The sequence below is a fragment of the Hemiscyllium ocellatum genome, chromosome 2 (genome assembly GCF_020745735.1).
Source record: "Hemiscyllium ocellatum isolate sHemOce1 chromosome 2, sHemOce1.pat.X.cur, whole genome shotgun sequence".
NCBI classification, from domain to species: domain Eukaryota; kingdom Metazoa; phylum Chordata; class Chondrichthyes; order Orectolobiformes; family Hemiscylliidae; genus Hemiscyllium; species Hemiscyllium ocellatum.
The window spans coordinates 126,110,796-126,124,817 of record NC_083402.1 but is presented as its reverse complement, the minus strand read 5'-3'; positions in this window follow the sequence as shown (position 1 = coordinate 126,124,817).

Genomic DNA, 14,022 nt, shown 5'->3' with positions numbered 1-14,022 from the left:
TTACAATATCACAACCAGGCCTACACATAATACTGTAAGTGTGGTACAACTAATGTTTAATAGAGATAAAAAAACATAATTGCATCTAGAAACAAAAAAATCTAGTGCTACAATGGAAATACTCAGTTTTAAGTTGAAAATTGCTAGTAAAGAAGAAAACACAAACAATATATACTTAAAGCCTGCCAGTGGTCATAAAATGTGATCCAAGTGGGATTGTCAGACTTGGTGTTATAAAGGTTATGAAATGTCAGAATAAGGAGAGTTGCTTATTTGCTGAATCTACCTCTTGTTGATTAATTAGACTTGTTAATTCGTGGAAATGGTCATTTATTTTGTATTAATTTCCAACTAACACTAAAAAATGTAAAATATCTGGACTGTTGTATTCAACCCACTAGTAATTAGATCGACTAAATATTTGCCCCATATTTTCAGAGTAATAAGTCATAATGTAACAGAGGTTGCATCAGAAAGCATAATTTTCAATTTTGAAAAAATACAAGGTCACCGACAAGATCTTGAAATAATAAACTAATCACTAGATTGTTTGTGTATACAAAACTGACGTGACATGATATTTAATGAATATTCCCAATAACTTAGTTCAGGAATGGTCCCATCGGATTAGAAATTAACAGCTGTAACTCATGTATTCAAGAAAAGAAGGAGATAAAAAGCAAAAAAGTAGAGACCAGTTATCCCCATAGCTGTCATCAGAAAAATGCCAGAATTTGTTATTAAGGAGATTATAGCAGACCACTTGAAAATCTCAATACAATCAGACATGGCCAACATGTATTTGTGAAAGGGAAATCAGGTTTGACTATTTATTAGAGCTTTTTTGAGGAAGTAACGATGAAGTGGATAAAGGGGAACCTGTGGATAAGGTGTACTGGAGTTTACAGAAGGCATTCAGCAAGATGCAATATCAAAGGTTACTACACAAAGTAACAGCTCGCGGAATGGAGGGAAACTTATTAGTGTGGGTAAAGGATCGGTTGGCTAACAGGAGAATGGGAGTAGCCATAAATGGATCATTTTCAGATTGGCATATAACATGTAGAATGTCACAGGGTCAGTGTAGGAGTCTCAACTATTCATAATCTTTAACAAAGGTTTGGATTAAGGGCCTGAAGGTATAGTTACTAAATTTGCTGATGACACAAAGATAGGGAAGACGGTAACTTTTGAAGAGGTCTTAAAGAGTCTGCAAAGGGATATAGATAAAATAAGTGGACAAGAATTTGGCTGTTGACATATAATGTGGGAAAATGTGAGATTGCCCATTTTAGCAGAAAGAATAGAAAAACAACTTATTATTTAGATATCATAGAGAGGTCACAGAAGTCTATAGTACAGTGGTTTACCACTTCTCTCTCAAGGGTAGTTGGGGACCAGCAATAAGAACCTAGTCAGTGATGCCTACAACTCATTAACAAATCATTCTTGAAAAAGTCTCGGTGTCATAAAATGATAACATTTACATAAGCAAAGTAATAGGAAAAATTATTAAAGTAGTTAGTAAGGCATTTGACAAGGTTCCCCATGGGAGACTGGCTAGCAAGGTTAGATCTCATGAAATACAAGGAGAACTAACCATTTGGATACAGAACTGGCATGAAGGTAGAAGACAGAGGGTGATGGTGGAGGGTTGCTTTTCAGACTGAAAGCCTATGACCAGTGGAGTGCCACAAGGATCGGTGGTGGGTCCACTACTTTCCCTCATTTATATAAATGATTTTGATGTGAACATAGGAGGTATATTTAGAAAGTTTGCAGATAACACCAAAATTGGAGGTGTAGTGGATAGTGAAGTAGGTTACCTCAGAATAACATTGTATACTCTTAATCGCCCCAACAGATAAATGTCAGATGCTGCATTTTGGAAAAATAAATCAGAGCAGGCCTTACATCCATAGTGGTAAGGTCCTAGGGAGTGTTGCTGAACAACGAGATCTTGGAGTGCAGGTTCATAGTTCCTTGAAAATGTTCAGAAAAGATTTACAAGAATGTTGCCAAGATTGGAGGATTTGAGCTATAGGGAGAGGTTAATTAGGCTGTGGCTGTTTTCTCTGAAGTGTCAGAGACTGAAGGGTGACCTTCTAGATGTACATGAAATTATGAGGGGCATGAATAGAATAAATAGTCAAAATCTTTTTCCTGGGGCGAGGAGTCCAGACCGAGAGGTCATAGGTTTAGGGTGAGAGGGGGAAGATATAAAAGGGACATAAGGAGCAACGTTTCATGCAGAGGGTGTTGTGTGTATGGAGTGAACTGCCCGAGGAAGTGGTGGAGTCTGGTACAATTGCAACATTTAAAAGGCACCTGGTTAGGTATATGAATAGGAAAGAGGGATATGAGCCAAGTGCTGGCAAATTGGACTAGATTAGGTTAGGAGAACTGGTTGGCATGGACAAATTGGACCGAAGGGCATGGTTTCATGCGATATATCTCTCTGACTCTAGTGGCACATTATTAAAGATCAAAGTTCTGGTGCTCAACTATATCAAAACAGCCTGGTGTGAAGGAAAGGTGAGATGTGACTATCACATTTTTATCCATCAATCTGTAACCAGCATTGCTCCAAACAATCATTCTGTAGAATTGACTGTTTAACATTCAGGTGATGCACAACTAAAAAAAAAACTTGAGCACATGAATTCAGTCAGCCAGCAACTGCCTCTCCAAGCCATTCCTTAGCTCATATTCTGTCCTTCGGCCTTAAAAATCACCATTCACCAATGCCAGTTATGAAACTGAGAAATTTTTAATGACAATGTAATCCTTAAAAGGAAGGTGGCCAACAGAACAGTTGGAGAAAATTAATTCCAGTTTTTGCACCATTTCTGACAACACTTGGTATAATCAAGTTGTACCATTGCTGGTTATATAGTCAGATCCACTCAAGGCATAACAGTCATGAACTCTGCAATGGAGCAGCAAGGTTGTTCAGTGGTTAGCACTGCTGCCTCACAACACCAGGGATCTGAGTTCAACCCCACTCTTGGGCAACTGTCAGTGTGGAGTTTGCACATTCTCCCCATCTCTGCATGGGTTTCCTCCCACAGTCCAAAGATTTGCAGGTTAGGTGGGTTGGCCATGCTAAATTGACCATAGTATCCAGGGATATTCAGGCTAAATGGATTACCATGGGAAATGCAGGATTACAGAGATGGGGTTGGTCTGGGACAGATGCTGTTCAAAGGGTCAATGTGATTTGATGGGCCAAATGGTCTGCTTCCACACTGCAGGGATTCATGATTCTGCTGTGGAATTTGCTCCAGTTCTTGACCAGTATTTTTATCAGGAAGTTCAAGCACATGTCTTGTATGATGCTTGTTCTTGAACTAGTAATCTTCCCTTCCCTCCCAAAAATGTCCTCAGTACCAGGGAAAATAAATTATTTGAGCACTGTAATCTAACCTTCACTGAATACATGCTGGCTCTGTGCCAGGATTGATGAATTGTTATGGTATGCAATCTCAGTTGTCTTTTCCCGTATTAAAAGGAGCCTGTCTTCATCCATGGACCATCTGTTTTTGATCTTTGTGTTTCAGACTGGCTTTATTTTTTTAATGTAATGATGTATTTTAATGCCATAATGCTGATTCGAATGGTTAGCTGTGTAGAGAGTGTAAAAATTATATTCCCTGTGCGACAATGCAAACATCAATGAATCAATTTTTAAAAATCAGTTAAAGCTGCTAATGAATGAATGACTCTCATTTTTATGTGTTGTGATGTTCTGATAATAAAAGTACTCATCAGGAATCTACAGGCCACTATTGATGCTGCATCTGGGAGTTAGAAGATTCCAGATTTTAGACAAAGCTTGTCAGCTTTCCAGACAAATAGGTCACCCTTAAACAATTGTAAAGACAGAGGTCTTCTAGTTATGGAACTTATTGAAAGCATACTTTGGCAGAAAAAAGAACATTTCAGCTAATGTCCCTGTTTCACATTCAGAACCCCAAATTATGGAGGGGAATTGAGAGGGAATGTGTCCCCACATTGAGTTTAAAAGTAGGTGTTGTGAGACTAATTGGATTGCTCCTATAGAGAGCTGGCATAGGCTCAATGAGTTGAATGGTCTCCTAATGTGTTGTAAGATTTTATGACTTCTGACTTGCCCAAGTTCTGGATAAGGTATAGCAATGTAAATTTTGATTGTGTAATTTGAAGCATTTCTGAGCTTTGTAACAGGGTGAGATGACGTCTGCTCTGTGTTCAGCGCCTTTCTCCGACTGAGAGTGAAGACTCAATTCTCAGAAATTACAGGAGCAAACAGATTCCTCAGCTCTCTGCTGTGTCACAAGGCTGGCACTTACTGCTGATTTGTTAGATACATGCCCAAAAGTCATGGTCGATTAATTGGTTTATTCCCTAAAGAATGTGACTTTTAATACTTTTAGACCAGCCAGCCTATTTTGAGCAGGTGTTTTTCAAATCCGATGGGCTATTAGACAACATTTTCAATTGGGTTGCCATATGGGCCCAAGTGAAAGAGAGAAGTTGTACATCCAACATCACCCCTGTAGTGGGTTTGTGATTTCTACTATACACCTTCCTGAAATATTAAGTACGTGTTCATCCACAGTAACAGAGACAGTGGGTGAAGGTAGATGCACCTCTATTTCAGATAGGGCTCATTGCTAGAAATTTAGAGTGGGTTTATTCTGATTTTTTGACATTAAGGTTTACTGCAAACATGAACGCTTGCCTCAGGATTCCTGTTCAAACTGAAGGGATTTGTAGGAAGATGTGAAAATAGAACAAAAACAGTGACTTTGGGAGTAATATGTAGAGCAGAGGGGTAATATTCAAAGTATAAACACTACATTGGTAGCAATGTAAGAGATCACATGATGGTGGGCCTCTGAAGACAAATGCTATTGCATAGACGTCATGCCAAGTCTAAGAGAGTAAAACAGTTCACAGAATGTTAAATAAAGAGTCATTTTAAAAATACCTTAGACTCCAGGAACCTCTCTTCCAAGATTCATCACCAGAATAACAGATCGCTCAACCATTTAGACGTTGAGAGATTTATCAAGTTGTGGGAAAACTAAAATTAGGTGCCATCATTATGAGATAGTTAATAATAAATCCAATAAGGGATTCAGGTGAAACTTCTTAGAGAATGGTGAGAATGTGCTTGTGCAGGATAATATGGTTATATTTAAGGGAAATCTAGATAAGCAGATGAGTGAGGAAGAAATAGTGACAGAATAAAAGGAATAAGGATAGGGAGATTGATGTAAGGCACAAGTGCTGACAATGACCAAATGAGCTGAATGACCTTTTTCTGTTGTGGATTCTTTGTAATTTTATTTAATATGAAAATAACTTATGAAAATCAATGTTAGTCACTTGTAGGAAAATAATTAGCAATGTGGCAAGTATTTATTTTAGATTATATGAAGCAAGAATAATGGGTGCATAAGGTAACAATTACAGGAAGAGGGAAAAATGCTTTCCATCATAAACATCACAAATTGTAAAATTGTAATTGATTCAAATTGGAATCACTTGTCTGATTCCTGAAATAAGACAAGGATGATAAAAGGATGTGTTTTTATTAGTTATTGGTTATTGGTTATTAGTTTTGGTCTTCACAAGAAAATCTTCTGTATTTAGCACTACATTTGAGTTAATCTGGTGTTATCAGCTGATATAGGTGAAAATTGCTATAAATATTTACTGTATTAATGAGCAGCTTGCTCTCAAGTTTAATATTCACATCAATACAATAGCAGAAACTCAATTTTAAAAAGTGGTGTCAAAGTCTGAAATAGACTTGTAATAAATCTGAGAAATTAAAGAATTACAGAGGACAATGAACTCTGAATAATCACCTCAAAGTTTTCATACTTCTAGATAGCTTTGAGTTTAATATACTGATCAGAATTGTGACAATTGCTGACTGATCATGCTAAGTCCTCAGACAACCCATTGTGAAATAACATTTTGTGAAAGAGAATCTGCTGAAGGCCTCATGAAGCTGAGGTTTGACCACAGGAGAGTTACATTTAACCCATTGAAAGCATCCCTTACCCCGCTCATATCCCAACATGAGGAATATTTACACATTGCAAACAGGCTCCTGTGTCATTCACAGGCAAAAGAGTCAAATATATTGTTAGCACCAAATAAACTCCTGTTGGACACATAGAAGTTAGCATATGATCTCTACATATCTTCAAGAGATAAAACACAAGGATCCAACTTCAAAGGTCCAACCTGCCATCTCACACTAACATTTTGCCCCCATTGAACTTGCTGGCAGTGCATATGGTCAGGTTTGGAGGTCTGTCTCACTCTGGGCACTACTGGCCAGTCTCCATTGAAAGAAAAGACAACAAAGGTATTTCAACTAACCTGTAAAGTCAAGATTCCTGAAATGGAGTGTTCAACTCTCCATGTTGTATTATCTACTCTTCATAAGCAACCCATAGAGATTGATCCATATAATATTTATCTTTTTTGGAAATAATTCGTGTGTGTGTATATATATATATATATATATATATATAATCTCTATGTTGTGTTATTATTTCTTCCTGTATTTAGAAGCTAATAGGTTGTGAGAAATCCTGGTTAAGTTGGCTTTTGAAAAACAAATTTATTTGATCTGGGAGCAAGGTGTATACAGGAAATGGGATACTTTATAAATTAACATTGTTGTGACCTACCTATGGGATGGGTGTATAAAGAAAGGGAGCTAGTTCATCTGTTCTTGTCTGGATCCATAAAAAATTGGGGTACCCAGGCTGGAACTCAAATAACTTGGCAAACCTCGCCATGGGGCTCGTCATATCGGGTTCAATGTAAATATTTGAGCTCAATCTAATATGATCTAATGCACATTTTACACCCATCACTTCCACTAGAAGTTATCAATTTCAATATAACACAAGGAATGGAATTTCTGGAATCAATAGGGATTTCTGAAAAGCTCTTTAAGCTAACTGAGTGAGTTATCTTTGTTCATCAGGTGCTGGTGACCAGAAGCTATAGTTTCAGCATCTTTTAGTATCTTGATTTTGTAAGGTAATAGTTATTTTACTTGACCAGTGATACAGATACCTGGCTTGATTATTTGAGTTCAAGTTCTATCTTGGCCTTTATGAATTTCAATTCCATTTGTTATGGACCAGACCAAACCCCTTCAAAATACATGAAGAAGATATCCTAGACATGACCCTTTTCTTATTTTAAAGGTAAGTGTGAGGTGATGTATTCCAGATTCAATTCAGTTGATTAAACCATTTGACTTTAAGCAAAACACACTTTATTTTAAGATTACAGTTAAAATACAGACAAAAGAAAATAATTGGTTTATATGTAACTCTATTGAAATGCTTAACAAAGTTATATATATCTAAACTACTACTAATAGATTGTTCCAATATAGTAACATCCCATAAACACACCCTTGACAAAGGCAAGTTCAGTAAAATAGATGGTTTCATATGCAATTCTAGCAGCAGGAAGAAAACCTCAGCTTTTAAGTGTAACAGAGAGAGGAATAAGAGCTTCAAGCTGAAACTGCAACTGCTGCAAGCTTAAGCTAAAAATCCTGGCTCTTTAGTTCAAGCTTTTAAAATAAACTAACACCTCACAAGCTGTTTACTTTGACCAGACTGCTTGTCACCTTTGTCTCAACCTTACTTCATATAAAAAGGACAGAATACACCTATTAAAGCCATAGTATTGTCACACCTTAAAACAAAATCATCAATATACAAAGATGGCTTCATTTTTAAAAACGTTTTAGCTTTATGCTATTAGTACACTACAATGCATATCCATTACATTGACTCTAAGCATGCAAACGTGCACCACTGCAGTCCATTTTTTCCCAGCACCAAACTTCTCCGTCTTCCTTCATCAAAGTCGCAACAACATAGTCACTTACGTTCTCTTGTTCTGCCATGTGTATAATTTTCAAATTGAATAGCTGCGATAATAATAAAGAGGCTGGAATTTTTATCCTTAATTTTTTTCCAAAAACTTTAAGATGTTATTGTCAGTATATACAATTGTCCCAGATACACTACTGGCAATATGCATGTTGAAATGTTGCAACCAGACTCAAGGTCTCCTTCTCAATTATTGAATATTGCTTATTTATTTTTCTGGAAAAATACATGATAGGTCTTCCTATCCTCTCATCGCTTTCTTTCAAGAGTACAACACCGATATCTATGTCACTTGCATTGATAGCCACTTTGAATGGCTTTGTAAAATTAGATGTGGCTAACACGGGGACAACAGTTAACAAAGCTTTCAGGCTGTCAAATGCATCCTGACATTCTTCTGTCCACTGAAATTTTCTGCACTTCTTTAACAAGTCAGCCAGTGGAGCAACCACCCTGCTAATATTCGGTACAAATATCTGATAAAAAGCAATCATTCCTAGGAATCATACTTCTTCCCTCTCCATCAATGGTATGGGATAACTTCTCAAAACTCATTGTTTTCATGTACTGTGGGTCAATGATATGGCCCAGGAATGTGAATTGGGTTTTTGCAAACTCACTCTTACCCAGGTTTATCACCAAGCCCATCTCACAAAGTCAATCAAACAATTCAGATAGATGCTCCAGATGTTTCTCCCATGTGTGACAAAACAAAAATCACCAGATCATCGATGTCCACCACACATTTGGGGAATCCCAAAATGACTTTATTGGTTAGTCTTTGAAATGTGGCTGTCACCTTTTTCATGTGAAATGGCATAGCTTTATACTGGAACAGTCCATTTAGCATCATGAAAGCCAAATTTCCTTCACTCTTTCAGATAAAGGTATCCTCTGAGTATATCCAACTTTGAAATAAAAATGGATTGTCTCACATTCTCAATACAGTGTTCGAAATGTGGAATAGGAGGTGAATCAGATTTTCTAACTGCATTGATTTCGTAATAGTATACACATAATCACTGGGTAGAATTTTGTGTTGGTATCATTACTGTGGGTGAGCTCCATTCACTGTAACTCACTTTGATTATATTGTCTTTGAGCATACGTTCAATCTCTTTTTGAAAGTGCGCCAACTTTAGAGGGTTAAGTCTACAAGGATACTGCTTAATTGGAACAGCATTTTGTATATCTACATCCTGCATAATCAGATTAGTACTTTCCAGTTTATTCCTACATACCTCCCCATATAATTGTAATAACTCCTTCAGGTAATTTCAGTTTTCCTCTGGAAGGTAACACAATAATTTATGCCAACTTTTGAGAACTTACTCATTTTTCAATTTAATTTGAGGAATGTCCAATTCCGAATCATCTGACCTTGGTTCTTCACTCTGTCTTGTAACCAATAACACATTCTTCTTTTGCTTTCTTTCCCTATCAAAATACTTTTTGAGCATACTCACATGATATACTGAGATTTCTTTCTATCTGGCACTCTTATCAATTTCCTTCTGATTTGATAGGACCCACTAAGTTTTGCCTTTAAAGGTTCACGTACCCCTGATACTAACACTAACACTTTATCTGCACTAGCAAAATTACTAAGTTTGAATTTCTTGTCTGATTCCTGTTTCATCACATGCTGTGTTACTTTTAAATGTTGTCCATCCACTTAATGTTTCCCTAAAATTTCCCCCTCTTCCTTGTGATTCCAGTTTTGCTAGTGCTCCATGATGCCATACTTGGTCAAATGCGGCCTTAATGTCAAAAGCAGTTACTTTCATCTTTTTAAAGTTCAGCTCTGTGGTCCATGTTTGAATTCAGTCTGCAATAAAGTCAGGAGCTGAGTGGCCCTGAGAGATGCAATCAAACTGCGCATAAGTAAGAAGGTTATTGCAAAGCACATGCTGCTTGATAGCACTGTTAATGACCCTTTTTTTTGACTTTGCTGACAATCAGGAAGACACTGATTGGCTGGTTTGGATATGTTCTTTACCTGGACAATTTTCCATATTGTTAGGTAGATGCCAGTGTTGTAACCACACTGGAATACCCAAGCTGGGGTGCAGCAAGGACTGTAGGGAAAGTCACACAGTTTATTCAAGAAGGTGGCTCACCAGCACCTTTTCAACAGCAAATAGGAAAGGGCAAATGTTGACTTTGCCAATGACACCCATATTCCTTGAGTTAATTTCTTATTTTTGATGATATTGGATGAAGATCATTAGTCTCGTCAAATATAACAGACTATTCAATCGTCACTTGAATTTTAGTTGTCGCTGCATAATATGATTGCTTGACATTGTATGCTTTAAACTTTATGTATGATGTTGTCAGTTCCTTAACAATATCACATATACTTTTCTTACCTAAAATCAATATAATGTATTTTCTCTCAATAAATAATTCAAGGCTGACTAAGACCTTCTTCATATGGATTCAAGCTTTGACCTTTTCTCAGCAATTTATCCTGTCATAATAGTTGTAATTTCAACAGTGGTCAGCATTAATCCATAAAGACTTAAATATTATTACATTATACACAGTAGAACAGTAAGAGGTTTCAACCACTGGCTTACTGGCAGTGGTAAATTAGATGCAATGTTTGATAGCTATTTTAAAGAGGAAATTCACCATTCAAATATCTTTTGAAGTAAAAACTGGTGGAAACTTCTGAATACTTTTTTCTTCAGTTCATTTAGCTGCATATATTTAGTTGAATATATTTTTAGGTTGAAACTGTGAAAAAAAAAGAGACATTGACAATTCTAGATTCTTGGGGATCCTTGATTTTCATCTGTCTGTTTTTGGTGCCTGGGCCCAAAGCCATAGCTTCTCTTTCTTTCTCTCTTTCTTTCTCTCTCTCTCTCTCTCCTCCCTTAAGATGCTTCTTAAAACTTGGATCTCTAACTGAAATTAATCTGTCCTAATATGTCTTCATGTAATGTAGTATCAAATTTTGCTTCATATTACCACCTTGAAGTGCCATGGGCAATTTTTACTATGATCATCGTGCTATACACATGCAAGTTATTGTTGCTACTGTTTTAAAAGAATGATGGTTGAATTCCTGCACCCCTAGGAATGAAGTTATCTGGCTCAGCAACTCTCTTAAACTAATATCGGTACCAGGTAGTGATCATATTGTGCTTGTTCCTGTTTAAATAAAAATAATGTGCATAACTAAGTACATTTTAATTATGTTATAATTAAAACACAAATACCTTACACTTGTGCACTTCTGCAAATATACATCCAAATACACTAATATTTGAATAACTGCACAAACTGCCATATGCACACAAGCTTTCAAATGCATCCATATTCGAAAATCAGTCTTCACAAGAGAAAAAATATAAGTTTAATTATCTAGCAGAGACAGCAAGCACTGTTTTAAATAAAAGATAATCACACAAAATGAGAAATCAGAATGGGACAGTCTATCATCAAAATGTAGAACTGAATAATAGAGAAATTAATAATAATAAGGTATAAAATTATTTTGTAGGTAATTATATTTTAAAAAGGAGAAATATTTAACATAAACTGATACTTATTCTCGGTGTGTATCTGTTCTTAAGGTTTGCTAGTGAGGATTACACATTCCCTGCTCCCTGAACAAATGTGATTAATTTTATGTCCATTTGTTTTGGAGCCACAACTTTCAAATAACTGAATGCAGCTTAAAAAAATACCATGTTTCATCAAAAACAAAAATTCTCCAACATTTCGTTTTTAATTATGAGGATCTGGGGATCTATCAGCACCATTTTATAATAGAGAACATCTAGAGGCTGGAGCTACACTGATATGTGGGAAGAAAGGTTTGAGAGAGGAATTCAAGTGGAGAGAAAATTAGATACAGAATAGAAAAATGAGGGAGAGGAGCAAAACCAAAGTAACACAAATGTTAGGACTAAAATATTCCTATACTGCTTGGGTCATTCTCTTCAATAGTGTGCCAGGAAACTATCCTAGAGTTTCAAAATAAATGCAGTCTGATTGTAAGTTGGGAGAACTGTAATAAATTGTCCTGAACATTTCAATATATTGAATTAGACATGTCAATTCAAATAGTACCTTATATCATTCTGATTTTACTCATGATTTGCTGAATAGCTACTGAGCCAAGAGGAAGCATGGATCAGTGTTTAATCACTCAAAGATGAGGTTTTCAGGTAACTAGAGATGCAGTCAATGCTGAATTCATTAGTAACTATAATCTTCACTTGTCTGATTTTCAAACTAAATTTGCAACATATTAAGTGCAATTTATAATGTTTGCTATTATGAAATTCCTTGTTAGCTATGGGCTGTGACAATGTCTATTCAAATCTAAAATGAATTGTTTTCCCATATTACATAATGATGAAAAATCAAATGCTGAAGACATCTGTGAAGGTGCAAAGGGATAAAGACATAAAGAGAAGAAAATTATGGAGCAATGGCGAAAGATATGGGGTAATGGGAAAAGAGTTGGGAAAGTGGACTTAGTACTTAGCTCTACTAAAGAGCTGGCACTGGCAACATCACCAAATTACCCCCTCTGTCCTGCGCATTATGATGACATTCTATCTTTTCCTTTTGCCATTGATCATATGCATTAAAACCAGGTTAAAAATTAATTTTCATGCTGCAAAGGCATTAAATACAATTCTTGGGCTCAAATGGATGTTGTTAACAATATCTGAAGAGGATAGCCTTGGCTTCTGAGAATCTATGTACCTCGGTTCTCCTCCTTCAAGTAAAATAAGATTCCTGCAAAATAAAAAATCAGTGTTGCTGCCTGCAAAGTGGGCACTAACCACAAAAACCTGTTTTGCTGCTCACTGAACACTGGGACATTGATAAAGTTGGAATGTTTGAAATTTGCCAATGGTTATATATTGTTTCCAATGGCCTTGGTGGCGTCATGTGAACTGGAAGCATTACACGATGCCTTCTGCATGTGCTGTTTTATGGATAACAGGACTTGATGTTGTTCTGAGTTACAGTCTCATCTATTCTATCTTCAGTCAGTCATTTTCTGGAGTCATACAGCACAGATGGAAACTATTCAGCCAGCCAGCTCCTTGAATCATGGTGAGTTCCATTGTTAAATGAATGTGAAAATGAATATCTGAGTGGCAATAAAGGTCCTGGAGCCAATGGAGAACACAGAATTAGTTGTGTGTTTAAATGATATGACCTGCAGATAAGTCACTGGATGTGCCTCTCTGATAGTGTCAAGGGGACTGGAGGCATGAAGGTGACAGCAGTTGTATCCTTGACTGCAGCCAGTGTATGACAACTGTCATAACTCAATCACAGTTCTAAAATACTTCCTATAAATACATCTTAGTCTGCAAAGGCCTGTCCCAAGGAACAGCATTTAAATCTCTAAGCAGTGCCTAGAAAATATGTTAAATGTTGGCATTCAGGTGCTGTTGATGATAATGCTCCTGCCATGGCCTTCTTGCTTCATCACTCACACAAAACTCTCGGACAGAAGAACACTGAAAATGCATTGCATTCTTTTACACTTTTAATTGCTGTTTTGTTGCTGGATAGATTAGGACTTGGCTTGACAGCGGTCTTTGAAATTATGAAAGTGCAATTAAATTTCATCTGGATAGATGAAAAACTTGCTGATCTAAGGAGAGATTTAGATGATTACATGTGTCTAGCAGGTGAAGCAAAGATGAAGAACCAGATAGTGAATTCATCTAGACTGCCCTAATACAATAAGCATAGCTGCTCTAAATTAATACCAACAAAACCTTCTCAAACTATGAGTTAGATTAAGAAAGTTAAAATAAGGAAGAGTCTTAAAAATTACACAAAATGATGAGAACATTTTGTATATAAACTTAATTTTATAACACGGTAATATTTTAAAAGTGATATAAGCAAATTCCATTCCTTAAATCTTCAAAAATTCTACAACTTTGCATCTACAACAGGCATATACATACTTTCTAATCAATCATTCCATCAGGGATGTTTTTATTCACCTCTGGAGCAGGTGGGACTCCTGGCTCAGAGGTAAGGACACTATCCTGCACCATAAGAGCCCTTACATATCAGATGGTCATCAGAAATAACTGTTGTTTAC